General features: G+C 36.6%; 2 long non-coding RNA genes across 2 annotated transcripts; one reads left to right on the top strand and one right to left on the bottom strand.

The window, feature by feature from the left end:
• Positions 1 to 2,430: 2,430 nt before the first annotated feature.
• On the top strand, positions 2,431 to 4,284 carry LOC140125674 (uncharacterized). The gene is made up of 3 exons (XR_011854683.1): positions 2,431 to 2,553; positions 3,592 to 3,668; positions 4,073 to 4,284. It is a non-coding gene; the product is annotated as an uncharacterized lncRNA (long non-coding RNA).
• An 83-nt stretch (positions 4,285 to 4,367) lies between these two features.
• On the bottom strand, positions 4,368 to 19,050 carry LOC140125673 (uncharacterized). The gene is made up of 3 exons (XR_011854682.1): positions 19,004 to 19,050; positions 14,112 to 14,206; positions 4,368 to 4,467 (listed from the first exon to the last, which is right to left on the bottom strand). It is a non-coding gene; the product is annotated as an uncharacterized lncRNA (long non-coding RNA).
• Positions 19,051 to 26,946: the final 7,896 nt, after the last annotated feature.

The following is a 26,946-nucleotide window of genomic DNA, read 5'->3' on the forward strand; positions in this document are numbered from 1 at the left end:
CTGTAATCCCTTATCCACAAAAGTAATGTGGGTAACAGTGCTTTACTTTCTGCTACATCAAAGACTATAAATATAACAGCAATACTGGACAGACCACGATTAGTAGTTCTTGGGAAAGGTGGTTAGACCCCCACCAATTACAATGTTATACGGCCATGGAAATGCCATGGTGTGTTATGTGCTGTACACTTCTGGAGTGAATACCCAGTATAGCAGCATGCATTTAAATGTAACACTTTATCTACATTTTATGTGATCATTGTTCATTACTATTAATAGTCCAATTTTATTTTTATTCCGTACATACTGCATCTTTTTGGCAGGGACGTGGCTGAATGTCAACAATCGGTTAAGACTGTGCAACAACTGGATTATCTTTCTGTATCTAAATAGATTGTGTCTAAATTATTGCTGAAATCCTCTAACTCCTCTGGTGTGTCAAGGCATTAAGACGCAAAGGTTAAGGAACAGATGACAGGGAAAAGATGTTTTTGTCAGTTAAAATCCATCATGTTTGATTTATCTGCGCTAACACTTTCCAGCTTGTTCCATCTGTTGGTTTGGGGAAATGTGTACATGATAACAATATACCCAGCGGTACAACTGAAGCTAATTGAGCAGAAAATGTGAGGAAAATGCAAGCAAAGGATCTGAAAGCAGCCGGTTTATTTCATTGTTTCCTTTCCCAGGCCGTTTGCACTATTCCTGAGCACAATGCTGTCTGAACAGTCAGGATCATAAACCAGTTCATAATCTACTATGTCCAAAAATCACAAGAGGGTGGTGGAGTCTCAGGCTGGCAATTTGTGACTATTAATTAAAAACCACCTCTTCAATGAAAGTCTTCTTCTCACATCTTCAGCTATTGCTACCTATGTTCCTTCCGATGATCATGTTAAGATTACTTTTCAATAATTTATAGATCTGTTACCAGGTTATGAATTATAGTCAGTGTTGAGCATATAAAGAATTGACTTACTTGAAGAGGAATATTAATACACTCTAATAAACAATGCTGTTAAATGCTGTTTTCCACTTTTCCTCTATATTAGAGTGTTTGCCAAAATTGAATGATCCAAATAATAAAATGACTCTTATATGAGATTACGGTAATATAACCCAACCAAACACAAAATGCTGTATATTTTCATGTTTTTGAATTTGCTGTTGAACTCTTCCCCATGATATGCTAAATTTATGTGCATTAGCTATTAATTCAATAAGATAATAAATATTTTAACCTCTATCCACAGGATCCCTGCAGATTGCTGAGGGGTCTAAGTGCTAGGAAAATTGGGGACTTAAACTCCTATGAATGGAGCATCATTGCGTTTGCATGATGGGCGCTTGATGCACATCTATTGGGCTGCCAGATCATCTTGCAGAGCCCACGTAAATGATTAAAGCTCTAGTCACACAAGCATTGACACTGAGCTCACAGGAGGAAATTCAGGTCCCAACAATTGGACACCCTGCATTCTGTAACATATCCCTATACTGTGGAAATGAAATTTGACTAGCTAACTCCAATCTTGAGTATTGCCAGGTCTGCTCACTGTAAGAATCACAAAAATGGAACCTGTCTGACATTGTGAATCATGAGCTAGATTGTCTCAAGAAGAGCATTTGATGACACCTCCAAAAGATATTCAAATTAAGGGTTACAAAGAACCCTTGGAAGTGTGTGGAACCTTTCTATAAGTGGTTAAACTATCAATATTTCTTAAATCATGTGCTGAGTCAGTATTCCTCTACAGTGGTGTAAGACTTTGAATATAGTTGTTACTAATGATGTTGGCACAAAAATTTACTAGCTTTGGGTATAGCGAGGGCAATTATTTTTTATGTGGGTGGCGATTAGTGTTCCATTGTACAAGCTGCTAATGTAAAAATGTGCCAGTCCCAAATCGACCAGTATTAGTTTTCTACGTGGTCACATAAATCAAAAGAAACATCTATTTTATTTTTTTTTTAAACTTTATTCTACTTTATTCTACTTTGTTTGATTTATAAATATTTTAGAAAATATAAATATTTTAAATGAGATCCTTTATGTTCAAAAACACAGAATAGAATATTGTTGGCTAATTGAAGTAGGTATAATTCTCATACTTTTTGGCACAAATTATATCAGAACAAGTTTACTTTTAGTAACAAATTTAACTTTTAGCAAATTATTGTTTGTACATTTATAACATTCATGCAGTTTTCCAAAATACTTTATGCATCAATTTCTTGTCGTTTTCTACAACTCTGCTTGCTGTCATTCTATAGAAAGCTTCTAGGTATAATTCCTGTGAACATAAATCTGTCCTTGTTCATGTGATGTCACACAGGTGCATGGCTTATTATAACACACAGCTCTGATTACTCTGTGGTGCACCTGTGTGACATCACATTAATTTTTCTATAGAAGGAAAGTAAGAAGAGATCTAGAACCCACATGGAATTGATGCAGAAAATATATTGGAAAAATGTATAACTTTTCATCATAGGAATAATTACATTTATGTGCAGGCACTGGACATCCCCTTTAACATTTTCCTCTACTAGGTATCTTCATCATTTTATCTAATATCATCTTCTCTCCCATTGTTTAATTTTAGATAATGAATCCATGTATTCCTAAATAGAACGCACCACTTTCTTATTTTATAACTAAGAGCCAATGCTACACTCTGAACACCACTTCACAGTGTAACAGTAGCAAAGTAAAAAGAAGCCTTCCAGATCCGTTTGTATTAAGTAAACAAATTGCAGCAAAGTTAATGACCTGAACCCTTTGTTGAATCTTGACCAAGTTCAGTCTTTGATATATTACACTGAGCAGAGGAGGTAATCGTTCTCTCTTAGATGTAAACACAGCTTTTGTCATTTGCAGTCCCTGTATAACAACAACTCTCTGCTGGCTGCTGAGGTCTAATTTCCTGAAGGTTAACAAGACAAAGGTCACATGGTGGCGCAGTTCACTAAAGAGCTGGAGATGTCCTGTTGCTCTGTTGGCTATTCACATATTAGTGCCCTAAATTCACTCTGTCAGGGACACAAAAAGCTGTATTTAGTACATGTACCTACATCTGGAGTTTTGGACTGATTTACTAAACCAGCCATTGTATACATTTGTAAAATGTGTATTAAATCATAAAATAAAGAATATTGTATCCCATTCTTCCCAACAGTGATATTGCTTACTCTGCTGTATTCCATAATTGTAACCTGTTTTAGTGTAATGGGGTTGTCAAGTCTTTTTATAGTATAAGTCACAAGAGGTAAATATCTGATTGTGGGGGACATTGTTGCTGAGACCCTCACTGATCAATAGTGTGAGTGAAGTGTAAGCCAAACTTACACTGCGCACAGCGATCCCCGAGAGCTAAGAAATTACTACTTGCTTTTAGACCAGCTCAGCCGGTGCAGTATCTGGAAGAATGTAATAAATTCTATAAAAGGGATTGATATAAATTACCATTAATAATTGTGAATTAAATGGAATGCTAGTGATGGAATGGGTTGTCCAAATTCATTTTCTGTTGCAGCGGATTAATAAATACATAACATCATGACTACTTACCTCTCCTTTCATTTGAGCAGATTGAGTCATTGTTTGGAGAAGATTAATGTAAACCAGGGAACAGAAAAGAGTTTATATGTTGGATCTGATCAGAGAGGTATCTTGTAAAAGCCTATATAGAAGTATGTAATAATGTCAGCTGAATATGTTTGTTTCTTTATCCTAATGAAATAATCCAATAAGGGGTGAGGAAAACGCAATGAAAATGTTATTCTCAGTGTTCCTACTGTATATCGTTCAGCACTTAATTTGTATTAACAGGGAAAGAAGCAACAACAGCTTTTATAACCCGCTCTTAGAAGCTGAACGTTGTGCAAACATAAAAGTTGTTTTCCCTGTACACTTTTAAGAGGCTTATCACATAGTCTGATACATTGTTTTGTAATTTGCCACATTAGAGCATCAAAGCCAATCTTTGCTTTGTTTAGGTGGGTAATTAGAATAAGAAATAGAAGGGGAATGAAAAGACCACCTAATCACCCACTTCCTCTTTTTCTTTAGATCAACATAAAGACAAAGACTTGCATCAGTATGTTAATATGACCTCATTCAGGACAAGCCACTAACTCATGTGTATGTAGGTTTAAGGGTTATATCCCAGCTGGGATCTATTAGTCCTATTAAAGCCTCCATGATGCCCATGTGAAGTCTTGCATATAGCTGTTGGAGACTTCAGTTAAGAAATATGATTACTTCTAAGGCTTAAAGTCAAGTTAACAATCTAGTATTTTCATGTATATGGAGAATATTTAAAAATTATATATAAAATGATGGATTGGTTATTTACATACAAAGATATTGTATATTGTTGGGTTGAACCGATCATGAAACCTTTTAATGGAGTTGTCTTTCAGATGCTGTTAACACACTACAATCTCCGTGATTGATTGACAGATCTGTGGTAGATGAGACAAAACATTATCACATTAGTTGTCAATTCTCATACATCAACTTATCTTCATGTTGATCTTAATTGATTGAGATATATATAGTAATCTCTCATTATCTCTTTAACTAATTTTATGAATGCAGAGTGCCAAAGTCACAGCTCTTTTTACAAAGGTAGCTTAACCTGTTCAGGGATTGCCCATTTGTTTGAGTATCTTACAGAAGAGCTCTTCTATTATCATGTATTAAGGTTCTCTAAGTTCTGTTTGGGTACCAAACCAAAACGCTTCCGCCCAATATGATTAAAGAAGGAAGATAAATTCACAACATCATTTGGAAAGTCTTGGGCTACCCAGGACTCCAGGAAGAGGCCTTGTGTCCTTTCTCTTGAGCTTGTGATGGGGTGAAGGGCTGGGTGCCCATATCGGAGGCTCTAAGTGCCACCACTGGCACCCATGTCATAGGTACACCACTACTGACATAGTTTTTTTGATTGGACTTCTACATATAGATTTTGCAATAAAAGTAGTAATTACTTAGGTCGGGTTCACATCACATTTTTGCCATACATTATTGGACCACGTTGGGAGGATTCCCGAAGTATCCTCACAACGTAAGGCTTGGACCCATCTCACTGTATGCTGATATAGTTGGATCCATCCTCCTACAAACATTGACTACCAAGGCGTGAACATCAGTGGCAGCGAGCTGCTGCCAATGTTCAGGGTATTTCGACAAGTGATGCAACTGTCCTTATATGTAGAGTGACTCTTGGTGGAGAATGGTTGCAACAGTACTGCATCCACACCAGACTTCAATGGCCTCCATTGAGCATACACTTTGAGCCTCTATCCTATTATTTCTGCACACAATCTCATGATAAAAATTTATGACATATACACAATATTCCATTTTAGCAGCATTTTATCAAAATAATAATAACCTTTATTCACATAGTTCCATCCTATTCTGTAGCGCTTTACAAATAGGGAACATATACAAATATAATATTACATTACAGATTACAAACAGTCATATGGAACAATAGAAGTGAGGGCCCTGATCACAAGAACTCACAGTCTATGTACACAACTCAGTTACGATGATATTATCATGGTCAATCATATACTGATTGCATAAAACTAATTTTGGAATGTAAATGTCAATCAAAATTTTAATAAAATAAAACCAAGAAAATTTTGTTATCTCAAATTTTTTTATACATAATTTTAGTAGTAGGGTGTCCTAACTATTTGTTTAGCAGCTTTGGGATTGGTGACAGATTAAATAATGTTCTAATACTGAGCAATAAAGTTAATAACTTCATGCAACAATGACTGATGTTGAACAATGTATAACGATTGTTCTATGTATGTAAGCATAAATTCAGGAAGGTTTCACCGTAAAGTAGATTTGTAGAGTAATGTGCTGTCCTCTGTCACTTGTCGCTTCGATTACTGGAAAAAGAAAGTGACTAGAAAATTCTGCTGCACAATTAAGAAAGTTGCCCATGTAAGCACAAGCAGTATCAAGATGAGGAATAAAGTAGCCAGCAAATGCCTATGGACACATTGCTTTGGCATCTCCCCCACATATTTTATGCCCAGGCACTCCTCAGGCACTGCTTCATGCTGCATATTTATGGAAGCGGAGCAGAAAATCCCATGCAGAGAATTGACAAGGAAATAGCTCAATAAATTCTATGTGGCCAATAAACCAACAGGCAAAAGAAGGATATGTATTTTTAAAGTGAAGCTAATTTGGGATTTGGAACTGTCATTACCGCAAATGAAAACATCTCTTTTATGTAATTACAAATCCGGAGAACTTTCCCTGTTGTAATAATTCCTGTACAGTAGTATTCAGATGACTATTGATGATTTTTATCTAACCACACGCAGGTTAATCTAGTTAGTGACAAGTATTTAGGACTTGTCTATTGTGTGATATGTGGATCTTCTACTATTGTGTCTCACAATGACCTCCTATGAGTGTATATCTGTAATATACAAAGGATAATGGTTGTGTTTCTATGCTGCTTTCACATGTTTTCTTTTGCATTGTGAATAAATACCCACAACATACAGTAAATTAAAATTCTACAATCTTAAAACCCACTCCGCAGCTCAGTTTTCATTGTGGGCTTCATATGGGTGAAAACTGATTGAATGCTATTGTGCCATGCTTTGATGCTTCAGGGATATCTTCTGTAAACATACTCTAGGTATCACATATAGATAAGAGAATGGACAGTCCAACACATGGCTTCAACAGACCTGGCCAGCAAGTTTGGCCCACAATGATTGCAAATGTATGGCCACTATTAATTTGTGTAAAAGAAGATGAAACAAGAAACTCAGTAGTAAGCATCTTCTACTCTGGTTTACTGACATTTTACAGGTCCCTTTTTTATATAAAACAACGTGACTTGTAAACATCAAGTTACTGGGGGGATGTATTAATGTGTTGGTGTGGATTAATCTGGTGCATTATAAGACTGATGAGTCCTACTTTGCACGTCCAACAGTTGGTCTAGTTTGCTGCACTACAATATGGACTTGTCTGGCACACAGATTATTTTCTGTCTGGTCAGGCCTCTTAGGTACACAGGACACACCCCTTTTATGGAGTAGTTGTAAAACTGTCTAAAAATGGTCTAAAAGCTTCAGTAAATGTGTCACAGTGCATTTTAGTTGTAGATTACTCCAGTTTTCTGGCATAGACAGATTTATACATTCTCCCCATTATGTCTGTGAAAGTTTCTGCTTTTTATTATCATTTTAAGAGCCAAATTGACAATGTTTGGGCTTTGAAACAAAAGAGATACAGGACTTTGAAGGATTCCCTGATGGGGGGTTATCACAAATAGCTTTAATCTATCAAGTGATTCTGCTGCAGTACCACCACTGGGAAAATGAGGAATTGTCCAGCATCCCTGGATTGTAAAATTTCCAAGGACCTGCAAAGTGAGTGACAATCCATGTATCAGTTTTCACATAACATGGATTGTGAACTGGTGTCTGGTAACAATTCCAACAGGGTATTTTATGTAGATTTCAAAAACCTCTTTAAAATCTTTGAAATTTAGAGTCACCTGCTAAAGGTACATCATCTGCTCCATGTAATGACATGAATGGAAGACCCTAAAATCACTGGGAGTGAACTGAGAAATAAGACCTTTATCTGTGACACTTTGCTGAGAGCATTTTTATATGTAAATTGGGGCAAGGAGGGGGGTGGGTTATAATACAAATGGCAAAGTGTAAAGAAAGATTGGCATAAATCTCCAAAATGCAACAAATTAAATAAAATATGCTGTTGTGTCTGTATTTTATAGGAATTAATGTGTTGTATAAAATACAATCCATGATATCACAATGTAACATTGATTTGCTATGGAACATCATGAAGCAAATTATCTTGTCTGTGCAGACTTGTAAAAAGACACACATTTTTAAATTAAATGGATGTATTGCAAAAAAATCTGGAAAATCAAGAATCTTTGCAATGGATCCTGTTATTATAACACTTCAGATTGTAGTCTATGTGCGACCGGTTAAACCTGTGCAGAACAAGCGTTGAATAAAGTAAGGTTTTTCTTTTCCTGGAAACACTCTTGTCCATGGGTAATGGCTGGCACTTTTACATGAATGGGGCTGAACTGTAGTATAGCAAGGCGCTGGGGTAAATAAGTAATATTTGTAAAACCAAAAAATCATGTTTACCACTAACTCCAGATTCAAAATAGCAAAGAGTGTAAGATTATGATGATGGTATTGCAGTGTTTGGAGGGGCCTCCTACCACCACTATGGGGGGATTATGATGAAGAGGGCGTGCAGACAAAAATGACCACACAGTCCCCTCCATCTGCTTGACAGCGACGAGACACAAAATATTACATGACGCCACAAGTCCTGGGGCCAAGGGGTCCTGGTGGACAAGTATTATGTGGATGAACCTATTAGGGTCTTGTACTTACCTTAGTAAAGGTTTGTAATAGTGGCCAGCCCATTTGATATATTTGTAATATTGGTTTATGTTGGTCATAAGTTTTGCCAAGCATGCAAGTGTTCTCAGGGGGTAGAGGGTGGTCAGTCCCTGCTACACACTTCCAGCACTATGATTGGGTATTTTAAAATCTCCCCTTATACCTGTCATTAGGAGAAAGTCAGGAGGCCCCAGTACACATTTGATGGTATCATCATTTCTCATTGAAATAGGCGAATTTAGATTACATTAATCAATTGTGTATGGCCGGCTTAGCTGTACTTGTATGTGATGGAATTCTGTTCTTTACTGCTTTGTGACAATGGCGAACAATATAAGCCACTTATCTATACCATCAAAGTCAGATAGACATCTATAGGTTTAGGGATCGTTTAGCCTTTCTATATTTATATTTACTTGTATTTATACCTACATTACACATTACATTCTGTAAATCGCTATATAGTGCCAGCTGCTTACTATTTGATAAACCAAAGAACAGAAAAAGGCCCAGCACCTAGTGGTTAAGCACATTAAATTGTTTAAGCAGCCCATACAAGTCATGCATTTCAATTATTTGTTCAAAGTAGCCTGCAATTAAGGCTCGCAAACAAGGCTTTAGAATGCAAAGTCAGACAATTAAAATGTTTCATGAGTGCATTAAAGAAAGGAGCTCTGAATTAGTACTTTGAATACACAAGATCTCCCCTCTCTCTAATCTCCCTTCCCTTTCACTCTTTGAAAGAGAGAGTACAGAGATATTTTTCCCCACTGATCCTGAGTAGATTGAGTCAACCTAATCTTCTACTTGTACATCTGAATGTCTTTTTGCTCCATAAAGGATCATCTCTGTTTCTTTATAATAGCCCAGGTGCAAAAAAAAAAAAACTTTGTCCATGTCTGGCTTTTTCTCACAGGGGGGTCGTAAATCACTTTAAACATCTCTCCCCTTTCACGCTATCGCCTGCACTCTCTTTCCTCCTCCTTTGAAGAAGGATGGTTGTTTGAGGCTTTTATTTGTGTGACACAGGCAGCAGCTTCTGTATTTGATTAGCAAAATAAATTGTGGGAGGATCTGAGATATAAATGTTACTTGGGATGTCATATAATAACTAATAAAGTCATGTTATAACAATAAAGTCACCCATAACCAATAATAATCTAGTCTTCCACTCAATAAACTCTCTCACCTCCAATCTAGTCCTAATGCAGCAGCCAGGCTCTTTTTTTTAGACCAAATTCTACAATTCTATCTATTCTACAAAGTCTATCGTCCAACCTCTGTGATCTGCCAGTGATATTAGATTAATCTCTACCTTAATTCGAACCTCTCACATATGTCTCCAGTACTTCTCCCAAGCACCAATTCTCTGGAATGCCCTTCCCCAGACATTTCAAACATGCTCTTTAAACCCATCTTTTTAGGCAAGCCTATCATACTCACTTGAAATGTCAACTCTCTTTACTAACCCATCCTGTGTCCTCCCATCTGTTATCTGGCAAACAGCAGATACCAAGCTCCAGGCTTTTCTACAGTCCCATTGACTTTGGAAATGTATGGCAACTGATGACTGGTTCAAGAAACAGCATTTTTATTTATTTATTTTATACTGTTCCCTTATAAAAAAAAATGGCTGGACCGTTATAGAAGCTCTTAAACCTCTTATGTCACCCACTTATCCTCATAGACTGTAAGCTCTTGTGAGCAGGGCCCTCACTCCTATTGTTCCATATGAATGTTTGTACTCTGTAATGTAATATTCACTTGTATAAGTCCCTTATGATCTGTAAAGCGCTATAGAAAATGATGATGCTATATAAATAATATTAATAAGATTATTATTTCTTGCAAGCATGAACAGTAGGTTGATGTGTGTATTCTATGAAATTTCTATTCTACATTGCCCATTAATATAACATGGTGTCTGTCAAAAGATGGATATATCATTTTAAAAAGTACATGGCTCATCTTATCATAGGGTTAGTTTTCTTATTTGTATTTGTTGTACAATTATTCAGAACTCTGCATTATACCATTGCTCTGTTTCTCCTGCTAGACATTTCTAAATATACTGTTACCATTGGGGCTCTGCACAGTGTCCAATCACTGTTGACAGTGCAAAATACAACCCTTTGACAAGGGAAATGGTAACAACCGGCTGTCAATAGAAGTGATACTTTTTTTCCATTCTCAAAATGGGCAGATAATAAAATGGATGCTTGTAGAGTCTCAATTCAATTGTGTTTTTGATGGCCCAGAAAAAAACAGCATCATATCTTTTGCTATTGTATAATTTGGACGAAGCCTTTGACAAAATATTTGTTGAGCTTTCTTCTCTATGCTTTGACTATCTTCATTAATTTGTTTGGGTAATCATTCTTGTGCAAGCAGAAAGTATCCACTCCGCATTCTCAAAGGCTCCAAATATTTATTTCACAATAGGTGGGTATAAAAAACAATGCGTTTTGGCATTGGACCAATGCCTTCATCAGGGTAAACCACAAATATACAAAGAGATGTTTGGGTAATGAAAGAGCATCAACAAAGTAGACTAAATATAAGATGTCTCTAATATTTTCGTAGCCAATATTATAGTGGTATGGTTGAGGACAAAATAATTGATAGAGACAGGTTCTAAGATATTTTATGATATTATAGAAATGGCTAATATATATATTTATATGGTTTAATGGTGTTTTTTGGTCATTGTGTAAAGCTATACTGGACAGCAAAGGGTCATATGATAAAACTGCTCTGGAAGTACTTTCTTTCCAGTTCCATCTTCCCAGAGTAAGAAGCAATGTAACCATGGACCGCAAACTAATCGATTGACCCTAATGAGTCTTTTTAGATCTATTTAGAAAAATTTCCTTGGTACTGAAATAAGTGAGGAAAAAAGTAACTAGATCTCTGGATCTTTAAGGACAGAAAACTAAAGGAACGCGAACATCAGAAGTATCTCTTGCCACATGATGTTTTATTAGGACTGGCACTTCAAGAGGATGGAGTATTTGAGAATTAGTCCAACAAATATGTACTTGTTTGACAAACATGTGTACTCACCAACACATTGTAGCCCTTCACACATTTTGGGACATTAGTAGACTGTTTAATTTGGTACTATGGTGTGAGTTGCTCAGATTATTTATGTTAGTGACAGATTTACATATAATACAAGAGCAATTTCCTCCTCAATTGTATGTCAATTAGCCATGGGTGAAATCAGTAGGGGCATTTACCTCACAAACAATTGTGATACACATTGTTCATTTATTGATCATGGATCGTCATTGAGCACTGCACTATTCTTCGTTGTTTAGATTTTTAGGGTCTTATGTTGTTAAGGAACCATATTATTACTGCTATTATTGTTGTTTTCTATCCTAAAAAATCCTGTGGCTGTACATGTCTTGGTCCATTTTGCTTGTAATGTGTCAGAAAAGATTAAATACTACAGCTAACAAATATTCCACCAAGTATAACAAATATGTTTAAACATGGTACACATATCTATGATACTGTATATTTTTTTCGAACCTATTGACACAAAAATATCACACAACAAAAAAGAAAAAAAAACTATGTATATGTTAAAGTTTTGCACAAGTTATTAGCAGTGACTAAGAATAAGCAATACTACTTACATATATGAATACCTTTGGAACCAGAAGTTTACATACACCACATAAAAAGAGACATATGCATGTTTTTCTCACTATCTGACCTGAAATCAGAATACACCTTTCCTGTTTTAGATGAATTAGGATTACCAAAATTATTTATATTTCCCAAATGCCAGAAAAATGAAAGAATTTTAAGGCATTTTATTACTTTCAACAAAGTCGAAAGTTTACATATGCTAAGATTACTATCCCTACAAACAATATGGGACAGCCAATATGATGATGTTATGTTTCTGGAAACTTCTTATAGGTTTATTACATCTGAGTTTATTAGAGACACACCTTAAAAACATTGCTTCTTTTTGTAACATCATGGAAAATTCTAAAGAAATCAGTCAAGATATCAGGAAAAGAATTGTGGACTTGCACAAGTCTGGTTCATCCTTAGGTGCAATTTCTAGACACCTGAAGGCATCTTGTTCATCTGTACAAACAGTTATTTGCAAGTACAAACAAGATGTGAGATGTGACAAGATGTCCAGCCATAATAACGCTCAAGCGAAAGACCTTGTGAAGTTGGTAAGAGTGTGTGATTATCCCCAGTGAAATTGAGTATATTATCAATACTGGCTGAAAGGCCAATCTGTCTGGAAGAAGCCATTACTCAAAAAGAATTAAATTAAGAATTAAAAAGTCAGATAAATTTTTGAAAACTCACACAGGAACAAAGACCTTAATCAGACCTACATGTCTTGTGGTCTGATGAAACTACAACTGAACTGTTTGACTATAAAGACCATCATTATGTTTGAATGAAAAAGGTAGAAGATTGCATGACTAAGAGTGTCGGATGACACTAGAAACGCGTTGGCCGGAGTAGGCTAACCCACACCACCTGCAGTGTTTCTGTGCTGTGCTGTGACTACGACGGTTGTCGTATTTTACCATTTATTTTTGTCTCATTCGGACTACGGGTCCATAATAAAGCAACACAAGTTTTTTACCACCCGGATGCAGCACGCTGGATTATTTTCTTCTTTCTAGAAGATTGCAAGCCTGAAAACACTACGGTGGTGGCAGCATCATGTTCTGGGGTTGTTTTGCTGCAGGAGGGACTGATGCATGTCACAAAATAGATGGCATCATAAGGAAAGAACATTATATGGCAATACTGAAGCAACATCTCAAGAAATCAGCCAGGAAGGTTAAGCTTGGGTACAAATGGATCTTCCAAATGGACAATGAGCTGAAGCAAACTACCAAACTGGTGACATAGTGGCTTAAGGATAACATAGTCAATGTTCTGGAGAAAAAGACCTGATCTCAATTCTATTGAAAATGTATGGGCAAAGCAGGGAGGCCTACAAACATGGCTCAGTTACAGCAGTTCTGCCAGGAGGAATGGGCCCAAATACCTACCTACTATTGTGAGAAGGTTGTGGAAGGATATCTAAAACGTTTGACCTAAGTCATACAGTTTAAGGGCAACGACAATACTAATTTAAATGTATGTAAACTTTTTGACATGGCAGAAAGTAATACAAATACCTTTAAAAAGTTGTCTCTCTCATTATTCTGGCATATTGCAAATATAAATAATTTTGATAATCCTAATTGACCTAAAGGAAAAGTTTAATCTGATTTCATGTCAGATAGTGTGAAAAACATGCAGATGTGTCTTTTTATATAGTATATGTAAACTTCTGCTTCCACCTGTATCTATAGACATTTATTTTTATCAGATGCATCATGATACTATGGTTAATATTTAAAAATTTTATAATTCAGAGATCATTACAATGAAGAAAAGTTTAGATGACTTCTTGCAAGACACAGAATATATTATCTCTCATCATTTCTCCGCTGCAGCAGACTTTTATTATGGAGTGGATTTACCTTAATCTCCATTAGGCTTCAGGAATGTATAATTTGAAAGATATATTTATATTATGCACTCAGAGATGTACCTTATTAAATTATATGGTATCCACAGTATCAGGAAAGCTGTGAATGTATTAAAGTAATCCCAGCATAACCAACCTTTTTGGAGAACAGCTGATGATCTAAGACTTGGTGGTTAAGGCACATTGAGGTTTTGTTGACTGAAGGATTGCAAATAGTAGCCCGGGCACAACCTGTATTATGGGTAGAACCATATTTAATTTGTTAAAGAAATCTCACAGGTTATTCAATTAGAGTTACATGTAACAATTCAAAATGAAACAGAATGTTTTACAAAATAGTTTCAATGACTAAAGAATAAGTAAAAATTAATTATATCAATAGAGGGTTTTATCTGTATAGTAGTGCATTCTAACAAATATAACCATCATAATCATATATATTTGTTTATGGTAAAGGGGCTACTAGAACCACAATAGAATAACCACAACAGTATTAGGGCCCATACATGTTTCAATATAGTCGTACCAAAGTCTGTATCATTGTAAAATAGTGGTGCCCCTGTTAAACTTCTAATAGTATTAGAGTCTATATAGTAATACTGTAGATTCCAGTGCTATTGTTTCACTCCTCTAGCATACGCTTGGGCTTTCATCATTCCTTAAAGACTTAAAAAAGTAGTGCTAGTGCCCCTGTATTTCTACTAAAGTAGCAGTATAAGAGTCTATATAGTATTACTTCTAGTACCATTCTAGTAACATCATAGATTTTTTTATATGACTACAGTGTGTTAAGATTCTGTGTTATAGTAGAATATTTTTCCCCAATCACTGATCTTAATGGCCATGCAATCCAGTGCATGGCCATTACTGCACGTTACAATGCTCAGTCAGACTGTGCGCCAGATTTAACATGCAAAGTCCTACAGAAATGTATCGTACACACCTTGTTAAAGGTGCATAAAAAAAAGTGGTGCACTCTGTTGGAGGGGGCATCAGATTCATGAAGAACGTGTGCTAGAAATCCTGAATCTGTTACCCACTACACAGGCAAACTGCATTTAGTGAAGTTTTCACTGTTATTAAACTTGGACATTTTATCAAAAATAGTGCAAAGTAGTGCAAAATAGTGCATCTTTAAGATGGACCAAACTCCCCTTTTTGTTTAGAATTTTGTGGCACATTGTGCATAATTCAGCTGTGACACGAAACTGACGCAGACACTTTATAAATACATGTGCAAGCAGATTGTACTTTCTTTTCAGTGCAAAGTCAAACAGAAAACTAGTGCAAACGCTTTTATCAATGTGGCCCAGTAGTGGGGTATTTGTTGTGAAGTAGCCGCATGAGCATCCACCATGAGCATCTTTTGTGTATAGCTTATTAGCTTTTTTTGGTTTTTACTTCCTTTCCACTGTCCCTTCCATTTTTTTGTCCTTTATTCTTTACAATTGCCTATATTTGTCTAAATTTTATTAAAGATGGTTTATTGGTGTATCCGTAGTTTACATTTTTGCATTTAATTATTGAGCTTGTGTGCACTGTTTGTACCATTGACTATAAATCTTCCCAATTGGTCTGTGCAATGTAATTCACTTCAATGCTGTTCTTGATTAAATCTAAGTCTACTCTCAGTTGATGCCCCATTAGTTGAATAAAAAGAAGCCATCATAGGAAAGAAAATGAGAGTTGATTGTTCTGTGTACAGTAAACACATCTATTTAATGAAGTGGCAATCAAGTAAAAAGTGAATGACTCACTTTAGGAAGGGAGGGAGTAAAGAATTTTAAAGATGGTGCCTGTTAAAGCTGCTCTTGCAACCTAAAATAGAAAGGATTTAGTCTATAAAATATAGATAGTACTATCTTAACTGTTATGGCAGCAGATTCAATAGATGGCAGATTCAAGATGTAACTTTTAGATTTTTTTGGTTTACAAAGTTATATGTTGGCTTGTTATATGCAAGATAAATTTTATTTGCTAATATTTTGTGCCATGTACAGTCATGGTATGCACTGTGAATGATCCAGGTGGTCACGCCTGGATAGGGCAGGTTTTATTCCAGTCCACATCTCAGCATGGCCTCCCACCCCCTACAGAAGTTGGAAGGGTTGATGGGTACTCACCATTCCCATCCCCAATGAGCCGCTAACTTCACCTGCCTTGTGGCCCGTATGAAACACACCTTCATTTGCTTTTAGCCTACAGTTGAGTATAGGTGGTGGTCCAATCACTGAGATCCCAGCTTATCCCGAGTATGGTGTTTATGTGTCCCCTACATAATTGTAGCCCACGTTAATGCACACCCTATGCAATTTAACTAAATGATTGTTGGTGATGCATGCTGGTACTCTAAGTATTCACTATGGCACATGGAAGACTGTAACATGCTGTTTACAATTATCTTTGCCAGTCCCATAGAGATTGGCTGGAGCATCAGCATGCATATCTGACCTGCCACCCGATTCATACTAGACACATGGGACAACCATTATAATAATAGGTTTTGATTCGGGCAGTTGGGACCCTACTGCTCAGAAAGCAATCCTGTGTCCTTTGGATAGGTAATAACTTATAAATACTGGAACTTTAGAGTGATTTGGTGCCATAGTTGCATTTAGTCACATAACTTGTGTGACCTATAAGCCAGTCACATGAGCCTGCTTGAAAATCTAAATTTAAAAAATCTTAATCTTGGATATAATATTACTGCCACTTGCTAGATTGTAGCAATACTTACCATTTGTGATAGGAATGTTAACAATGTGGTAGCTTGCATTGCTTGACTTATAAGTTTAGGCTGTCCTATTAGAGGTCGGCAAATACTGGACAATATATCATGTAGTCAATTACATGTTATGTTTTAAGGTGTTGAGTTAACCACATGTTGTGACAGTGTAACACATATTATTGCCATTCTCAGAGCCTGATTTATGGCTTTTAGTACTATTCATTCTTAACACAACAATAAATTCACACTTGCACACAACTTCAAAGCAACTAGTTCTCTCAAAGGTGGCGATCTGCTCAAGGCAAGATCAACAGATAAGTGAGATCTTTGCTACAGTTTACAATAAGAACCTTAGTGCATGTTATGTTTGCACCTGTATCTCTCAATTTAGCATACCCAAAATGCAGGGAGATTTCAGTTATAATTCACTTATAGATAGGCGATCTTCAAAATACATGTCTCATACCATAGGTAGCAGTAAAATACACCAGATTTTTATATGTATCATTTTTGAAAAATAATGTGGGGGGAAATAGTTACAGTATACCAGTTTTGAAATGGTGACATGAAGGACAATGATATGAAGAAGAAAAGTTTACAGTCTGAAGGGTGATTGAAGTTATTTTTGCAATTATTTACAATGATGAAAATTCGACCTTTGAAATTCTGTTTAATGTTACATAATCTAAACAATAAGAAATGAATGATGCAATACTTTGCAAACTACAAATGCGAACACCATTTGTTTATATAGTAATACTGGATACTGTACTGGGTAATAGGCCCAACCAGATGTTTTTTTTTATAAATGTCTTCCATCTCTGACATAGCTAAGAGTGATACAATGTTCTTACTGTGATGATCAAGCATTTCTTTGGAATCAAAAAACAAACACTTTTGTTGAGCTTTGGTTTTCTGAAAATTGGTCATATATTACAGTATTGTTTAGATTTATAGGGGGAAATTTATAATACACTGGCATATGATAATGGTCAACCCCCCCTCGTCACACAGGATACATCAAGAGTCTTAGCCCTCTTGATGTATCTGGCAGGCGGTGGGTAAAAACCAGCAAATGAAAGTTTGCTGGTTTTGCAAAAGAACACAAGCACAGGGCGGAAAAACCTGCAATCTCCATCGACCACCGCACCCCGCTATGCACCCTCCACGCCCAGGGGGTGTATTCACAATTTTAATTTAAAATTCTTGCACTGCGCAAAAACTGTGCAGAAAACTGGCATAGAAGTAGTGATAAATCTCTCCCATAGAGAGTAAATCACTATACTTCCAACACCAGTGCTGTAACTTGAGGGAGTGCAAAAGTTGGAGTTGCAAATGTTCCAGGAGCCCTAGGAGGCCAATAATTTGTCTTTACCCTCAAAAAGAGGCCCATACTATAAACAACATATTGTAGTTGGTGGGGGCAGTGCAGAATTTGCTTGAGGCCCATTTGCTTCAAATTATGCCTTTGTCCATCACTGAAAAGTGATGGCATCAGCCACTTTTTAGAAACAGGCCGCATCTTAGATTAATTTACCAAAAAAATCATATATTTTTGTGCAGATATCATGTGCAGCGAAATTAGTAACTTTTTCATATCAGTAAATCTAGACTTCATAGCAAGCACTTGGTCTTCTACCCTGGTAGTAACACCCATTACTAGGGGAATAATTTATTGTCAAACATTTCTGATAAAGCTATTCTTAGTGAATGTGCACCACTGAGTCTGATGTTTTCCTCTCCTCAGGGACAGCCACAAAATTCTGCACCTAAAGAGGTGTTCGGGTGCAAAGTCAGACCATGCATCACAATAATTACTGCAATGCGACTTTGTGTCCCACGCTCTATGTTAAAGGTGCCCCAAAAAAGTTGGTGCACACTTCCAGAGCAGTGCACGCTGCTCCAGATTAATGAAGACTGTGCGCCACTTTTGATGAATCTGCACACTCCACAAGCAAACTTCCCATAGTACAGAATACACTAGTTTTGATAAATGTGGCCCATTGAAACTGTGTTTCCATATTTAGTACAGGTGAAAAATAAAAATATAAAACACCAATATGACTGATACCTATAGATAATATTCTATTATATTGTCAATTTATATTAGATGCTTGATGCACTTCCTACTGTAAGTTATAGTAGAACTACAGTATAAGATGACTAAGGGAATGTTGGATGATAAAAGACCTAGCACTTATTTACAATGACCTTTAAAATGCCAGGAAATGTGTTGTTTAACTTTTTCCTCTTTACATCTTTGTAAATGTTAATTAATGTGTAAGTTTCAGATTGCTCACCATAAAGCATTTTAATTGATCCAGGTGCAAGAAATACATCACCATCTAAATAGAGGAGAGAAAACATTTTGTAAGGTCAGAATAATATTTTTATACGATTTTTCCCTACCAAAAGTCTATGTAAAAGCAATGTATAAAGGTCTTCCCCAAGTACCCAAAGTAACCGATAAATTTAATGGTAAATTTAATGTTAAAAAATCAATTTGATGTGAACTTTAATAATTGGAAAAACTTCTTTTACTAAGGCAATACAGCTTTATAAGAATTGGGCCATTGGCATAACTACCCCTTTAATTACCATTGCCAACCACAGTTTTGCTAGTTATTGCCACGTATGATGCCAGTTATTAGAAAAACTGAGATCTGCTGTAAGGTAATAAATTATGACTAAAAGTTGAACCTGGAATAAAGGACACCTACCACTAGGATAAAGGATTGTAAACCAAGCACAGTTACATGCTGGTTTGTGCCCCCTCTGACAGGATATCTTCTTCTTTTAGCTTCTTATGCCTTGCTTTTTTTTAAAGTCTTTTAAAATTATTTAAATGAGCCCAAGGGGCTCCAGGCTCCATGGGTGATTATGGAGCTTGGAGCCCCACAGGGTCATTTGCATATTTTTTAAAGCCTCTAAGCAAAGAAAGCTTAGAGAAGAGTGGATCCTGCCAGAGGGGGAACACACCAGTATGTCAGTATGCTTAGTTTACAATCCTTCATCCTGGTGGTAGATGTTCTTTAAAGGAAATCTTCTGCCAAAATGAAGCATGATAAACCAAGAAAACTTACTTATAGATCCAGGCAGTGTGGCTGTGGTAAACTTCTTATATTTAAATCCATGGTAACCTCCCTTATAAATTCAACATTTACCATAATGATAATCAGCCAGTAATCTCACTGCAGCAGAGGAAGTTTCAGCACACAGTGGAAGGGGAAGTGCTCCTCAAAGTGTAACAGCCTACGAAGCTGCAGCACTGAGGGCCTCTTGTAACACCCCTAAAGCCATTCTGGCTCATTGGCATTATTTTAAAAGTTGATTTTGGAAGTAAGAAGGCCACAGATAACAAATATCTGTTAGGAGGCCCATTGAAATTGGGTAGATTTCCCTTAAAGTTTGTTAAAAGGTGGAAATTTACTTTAATGGGTTTTTTTTGTCAAATTTAATAAATGCATCAAGTGTAATGTTACAGATTGTAAATGATTTGTGTGCAAAGAATTCCAGCATAGTCAATTCGATGGAGGGGAATCCAGTGTGAATGAAATCAGGCAGTCTGATCCTCGCTGTCCAAATAATGAATATTCAGAGATTTCCAGCTGAGTTATTCTTTTTGGAGTTTAATTTTTTTACTCCCTTGTTTACTGAATTACTAAGCACCACGTCTTGTAATTAATCTAAAACAATTCCTATTAAAATGCCGGCTGGATTAGTTACTCCTGTGTTTGCACTGTTTCTAAATTTCACAAGAAATGTGTTAAATTTCAAAGCTTCCATCCAATCCTTTGCTAACTTCATGCATATTTTTGTTGTCTCTGCATGGTAACCTAGCAACCCTGTCAAAAGCCTCGCATGTATTGATTGCTTGCAATTGTCTTCAAAGCATGGAAGTCTTAACTGCATCAAATTCCACGGGTGACCAGACGGTCATCCCTCTCATGTTAATGACATGTTTATATCAATATATTTTATATGTAACACCCTTGTAAATGACAATGAGCTGAATACGTTACTGTATACTTAAACATGCTGACCTGTAAAGCACCAGACACACAAGTGTTTGAGAAGTCCATCTAGAGATGCTCCAGCATGAAACACAATCCATGTTTCTTTGCCTAACGTAGCTTTATCAAGTGATGGTGCAGAAAAATATACATAACAGAGAGAAAAGAATACACAAAATACATCACTTAAAATAACTCAAAAGAATAAAATAAAGTTGTTCATATTTGGCCTGCGTTATTTTATGTTTAAAAACGTACAAAGAATATTCAAAATAGCTTTCATTAAGATCATATGAAGTCATTTTATTGAATTGATTTGGAAGTTTCATATAAACCATTCCATAGTGATTGCATCAAAAGCCATATAAAAAAAAGAATCAGATAAAATGGAAAATTACATTCATGCCAATCCATAAGATAAAGATGTTTTTCCTGTGTTGCTCACGTCTGGCTTTCTATAACCATGTCAGACGACAGGATGCAGAAAACAGATGTCATTCCTTACCCCATCATTAATATTTACATGAAAATATAACATAAATAACTTACGTAAAATAAACATTTAAATCAAAAATATAATATATAATATGCATATAACAGTTTGGAAGTGGACACAATTTTAACTTCTCCAAAACATAGGGCCCTATTAGTGCAGTAAGAGAACTTTAGTGAAGCTACTCTATTTGGAATAGTCTCTTTCACCCTTTTTTGGAGGGGGGAGAGGGTTTTTCAGTTGATAATATGTTTGTATATAATTATAAATAAAGAATTTAAAAAATGCTCAAAACAGGCATGAAAAATTTGTTACTCTATGGCACGAAAACTGGAGTGGTTTGAGAGGAAATGGAGCAAGGCCTGAATGACCAAAATACATGACACATTATTCTAGCATAAAATAGATATATATAGTTAAACTAGACTGTTTTAACCATCTTAATGACCACTGTATCAGCCCTTTAGAGAACCTCTTCTGATGCAAAACATTTTTACGCCTGTTGGTGCCGGCGCTGGGCTGTGTAATCACAGTCCTGTCCCAGTACTAAAACCCAGAATCGGAAAAGCTCCCAACATGGACCATGGTGTCTAAATGGTAACAGACGTTGTGAGCTTCCTCTGCATATTCCTGCAGCATCAATTGCAGGGTGTCAATTACATCACCGGCCTCTGCGGGAGCCATGGGCTGCATGTAGTAGCTTTCTATTAAGCCATGCCAAAGGTATGGCCTAATCAAAAGTCTGTCATAAACTGACAATGTAATGCACTGCACTACATTGATATTGCAGTGCATTCAGGGACGTAACTTGAGGGGGTGCAGAGGGTGCGGTCGCAAACGGACCCAAAAGGTTTAGGGGGCCCATAAGGTGTCAATTTCCCATATGAGAAGACTACAATATACGATACATTATAATCAGTGGCCTTGCACAGACTTTGCACTGGGGGCCCATCAGCTTCAAGTTATGCCACTGAGTGCATTATAATAGAGATCAAGTGATCTCCCATCAGGGCCTCTTTGTGGGACAAAGTATTAAAAAAAAATGTATGTAAAAAAAAGTTACAGAACAACAAAACACAAAAATCGCTCGCCCCTTTAAAAATAAAAATGTAAAATCATATATATTTTGTACTTCGACACGTGTACCAACCCAGGCAAAAAAATCTATAATAATATTTATCCTATACGCCTAAAATCTTTTTTAAAAAAGTTTAGGAAAAACTATGCCCAAAACACAATCAAAAAGCTTTTTGAACCCCAGATGTGAAGAAATAAATACTACAAATCTTTTCACAAAAAATAAGCCATCACACAGTAACATTGAAAAAAAGTTACAAAAGTAATGGCACTTTTGAAATTTACTATTGCTGTGTTCGTATTGACCCAGGGAAAAAAAGTTTTATGTTATTTAGTTTCCCCAATAAATGCAGACATTTTTATTAGGAAAAAAAAAACAATATCAGATTTGAGTTGTTTTTTAAATATACTGCACATAATGGCTTAGTAAAAGTCCAGCAGTAGGACATATGAAACTTAAAAAAAAAAAAACGAGACCTCATACAGCTTTGATGTCCGGAAAATAAAAAAGTCAGAAAAAAACTTGGGAAAAAATGTGGAAAATAGGTGCGTATATAAGATTTATCATTCAGCATAAGACATTTTGCTACATCTGGTGAAGTTAAAAGGTGTTATGCCATCATATCACATTTATGTTAATGAAATTTCAGCTTTCATTTATTAAAAACTATTGCTTCTTACTTCAGAAAATGCTTTTCAGAATCTTACTAATCATACTAGCTCCCCCTGCTGGTGACTGTTTCCGTCCTCTCCTGCACCTTCCCTGGCCGGTCATGCATAGAAAGAATATAATGCTGAAGAGGGCTCCACTCTTGTGGGCATTCCTACACAACAGACTCCTCCACTGGCCCCATCACTCCTTTGGATTGTGGAGGAGCAGGAGCCTCAATGCCGGATCATCACATAGGCGGCCATTAGACCCAATGCAGGCAACCTGAATGTCTGATATAGCTCTGGACACTGTCTGTGTGCAGAGACGGCATGCACAACTTCCTTCACTGGTCTGACCATTAAGTTTCAGACAGTTCATCATGAGACTGTGATGTCCTAATACTTCTGCCACTGTGTGTTACATTGCAGCTGAGCGGCAGCCTGTGAAGTAGAGTGATAGGGAAGCTGCTACTGTTGAAGTATAGTCTGAGCCAGAGAGGGTATAGGTGCTGGAGAGGTGGTGGTGATAAAATATCACTTTAGGTCCCAGTGGTGGGGGATGAGGCAGACATGCACAGGACGTATCAGCGGGTGTGTAGTGGGGATACAGGGCAAGCATCCAGCTGTCCTGCTCTAGAAACACATGAGCGGCAGCATGACAACATTACTACACAGTACTACAACTCCTATCCTATATGTATGGGCACAGGACAATACTACTAATTCTATCCTTTATGTATGGGCACATCACAGTACTACTACTCCTATCATGTATATTTTGAGACAGCACAGTACTACCTCCCCTATCCTGTATATATAGGCACAGCACAGTACTGCTACTTCTATCCTGTTTATTTTGACACAACACAGTACTACTACTCCTATCCTGTATATATGAGCACAGTACTATTACTCCTATCCTGTACATATGGGCGCAGTAAAGTTCTATTACTTCTATCATGTATATATGGGCACAGCACATTAGCCCTAATCCGTACTTACCCCTTCTGTCTTCTCCAGCCCTCATATACAGCTCTCAAACAGAGTACTGAGTAGAGAGGTTGGTCCACTGGACTTATGATAGCCAGAACATTGACAGCTGTATCTGGGGCTGTAGAGCCATGCACTAAATCATATTGGGGGCTGTGATCTGGTCACACAAATTGCGGCTAGATCACATCCCTCATAGAGTGTGGTGGTCATGGTGTGGTGAGCACACAACGTCTCACTTCAGTGTGATCGACCCAGACAACCTTCCTGTAAAATATTGAGCAGGTCCTATCTTTGAACCGATTTGCAGTGTGGCCACTCTCTGCCTCCTATGGAAAGGAGAAGGGTTGTGATCGAGGAGGAATAGGGCATGGGTGAGCACACGGTCGTGTGAATTACTTTTTACTGTGAGACCAATTTTAGAAATGAGGTCCATATGAAATTTTGATTAGGTGTGTGAGCATACATGATTTATTTTGTTTTTCAAGTATATAGTGACAATGAAAGAAAGGAACAGGGAATAGAGGATAATGGACACATGATAGAGTACACACAGCAATCTATAGCAGATTCCTTCTTTGCTGGTTATCAGTAGGTGCAGGGACTATTTGAACACAGCAGGTGAAAGGAGACTCTGAAGGCAGATGTAGAACTCTCGGTAGGCCAATAAGAGAGAGGCGCCTGCAAAGCATTATGGGACTTATAATAAACTGCCTCTCTTAATGCTGTGCACGCGCCTTCTAGGCCCCTCTCACGTTTACTTCTGTGTGGCACAGAATAGAGGCTGAACAAGCATTGTGAAAACAAATAAAAGTTATTTTTTTTATTCCAGTTAACCATAATGAATAGGTTTTATGAAATATTTTAACTTCTTTGGGATCTTTTTGGAGCAAGTTGAGTGGTGGCATAACCCCTTTGAGTATAGTTACATATGTGCTGGGAAAAGTTATTATTCTTGCCATTGTTTCTACTACTACTGCTAAAGCTCTTTTATCATATTTCTTTGTAAAACTTTTTATTTTACTGGAAAGAAGAAAAACATACTTGTAAATGTTCCAAAATGGGTTGCCCTGAAGTAGTTACAGAGGGAAAAAAAATGCAATATGTTACTATTTAATTTAAACCATACGGAAAAAGAATTTTCTACGAATGCACCTGTTTTGCATAGTTTGGCTGTAAACAACTAATTTATTGATAGTTGAATTAATTAGTTTCAATGTTTTGCTTGGATTCGTATTTATCAGGAAAAAAGTTTCATTTGCATAGCACAGATTATTTTGTTTTGCAAGTTTTAATGAAAATATGTTTATTCAGATTTCCTGAGAAGAAACATAAATTTATAATCATCAACAAGGCTCCATAAAGTGGTATATTACCTGCAACGGAAACATCTTTGTTGAGAATAATGCACAATAGAAAAACAAAATTAAATATAAGCTATTTTGTAATGTTTTTAATACTTCTAACAGTAATGTTTAGAAGGGATCTCTCAGCTTGGTATTTTCTACTTCTTTAGCTAGACAAATAGCTAGACAATGCACTATTGGTACTCCCTGCTCTAAGTTCACCAATACATATACGGTTTTCTGGGTATTTCATATCTCATGAGCATTGCTTTCTCTATATCATTTACATTACAGCACCCCTAAATCATTTCTATTACAGCACCCTAAATCATTTACATAACAGACCATCATTTACATTACAGCACCTCTATATCATTTACATTATAGCACCCCTATATCATTTCGTAACAGCACCCCTATATCATTTACATTACAGCACCAGCATATCCTTTATATTACAGCTCCCCTATATCATTTACATAACAGCACCCCTATATCATTTACATTACAGCAGCAGTATATCATTTATATTACAGCGCCCCTATATCATTTACATAATAGCACCCCTATACCATTTACATTACAGCACCCCTATATCATTTACATTACAGCCCCCCAATATAATTTACATTACAGCAACCCTATATCAATTACATTACAGCATCCCTATATCATTTATATTACAATACCCCTGTATCATTTATATTACAGTACCCATATATCATTTATATTACAGCACTCCTATATCATTTACATTACAGCACACCTGTAACATTTACATAACAGTACCACTATATAATTTATATTAAAACATCCCTATATCGTCTACATTACAGAACCCCTATATCATTTACATTAGAGCACCCCAATATCATTTATATTATAGCACCCCTATATCATTTATATTACAATACCCCTATATCATTTATATTACAGTGCCCCTATATCATTTATATCACAGCAGCCCTATATCATTTATATTACAGACCCCCTATATCATTTACATTAGAGCCCCCCAATATCATTTATATTATAGCAACCCTATATCATATACATTACAGCACCTTCAGCTTCCAGAGGTGACAACAGCAGTTGTATAACAGAAGGTATTGGCCTGTCCTTATCAGGAGCCTAAAGGGAATACATAAGGTCTATCCAGGGGTGCACCTAGCCTTTCTGCTGCCTGAGGCGAGATATAGAAAGACGCCCCCCCCCCCCCCTCACTCCATATATGTAATATATCAAGGAGTGTCAGGACCAGGCCCAATCATATTGGTTTAATGTGAAAATAAAGCAATGCAATATACATAGAGCATCCCACCGTGTACTATATAATATTCACAGCGAGCTACTACAAAGCACAAATACATACAACAATCCGCCATATAATATAAAATCAATACAGCGTGCTGCCACATACCATATACTACATACAGCGTGCTGCCACATACCATATACTACATACAGCGTGCCGCCACATACCATATAATACATAGTGTGCCGCCATATACCATATAATACATACACTGTGCCGCCATATACCATATAATACATACAGTGTGCCGCCATATACCATTTAATACATACAGTGTGCCGCCATATACCATACAATACATACATACAGCGTGCCCCCATATACCATATAATACATACAGCGTGCCCCCATATACCAT

The sequence above is a fragment of the Engystomops pustulosus genome, chromosome 4 (genome assembly GCF_040894005.1).
Source record: "Engystomops pustulosus chromosome 4, aEngPut4.maternal, whole genome shotgun sequence".
Lineage (NCBI taxonomy): Eukaryota > Metazoa > Chordata > Amphibia > Anura > Leptodactylidae > Engystomops > Engystomops pustulosus.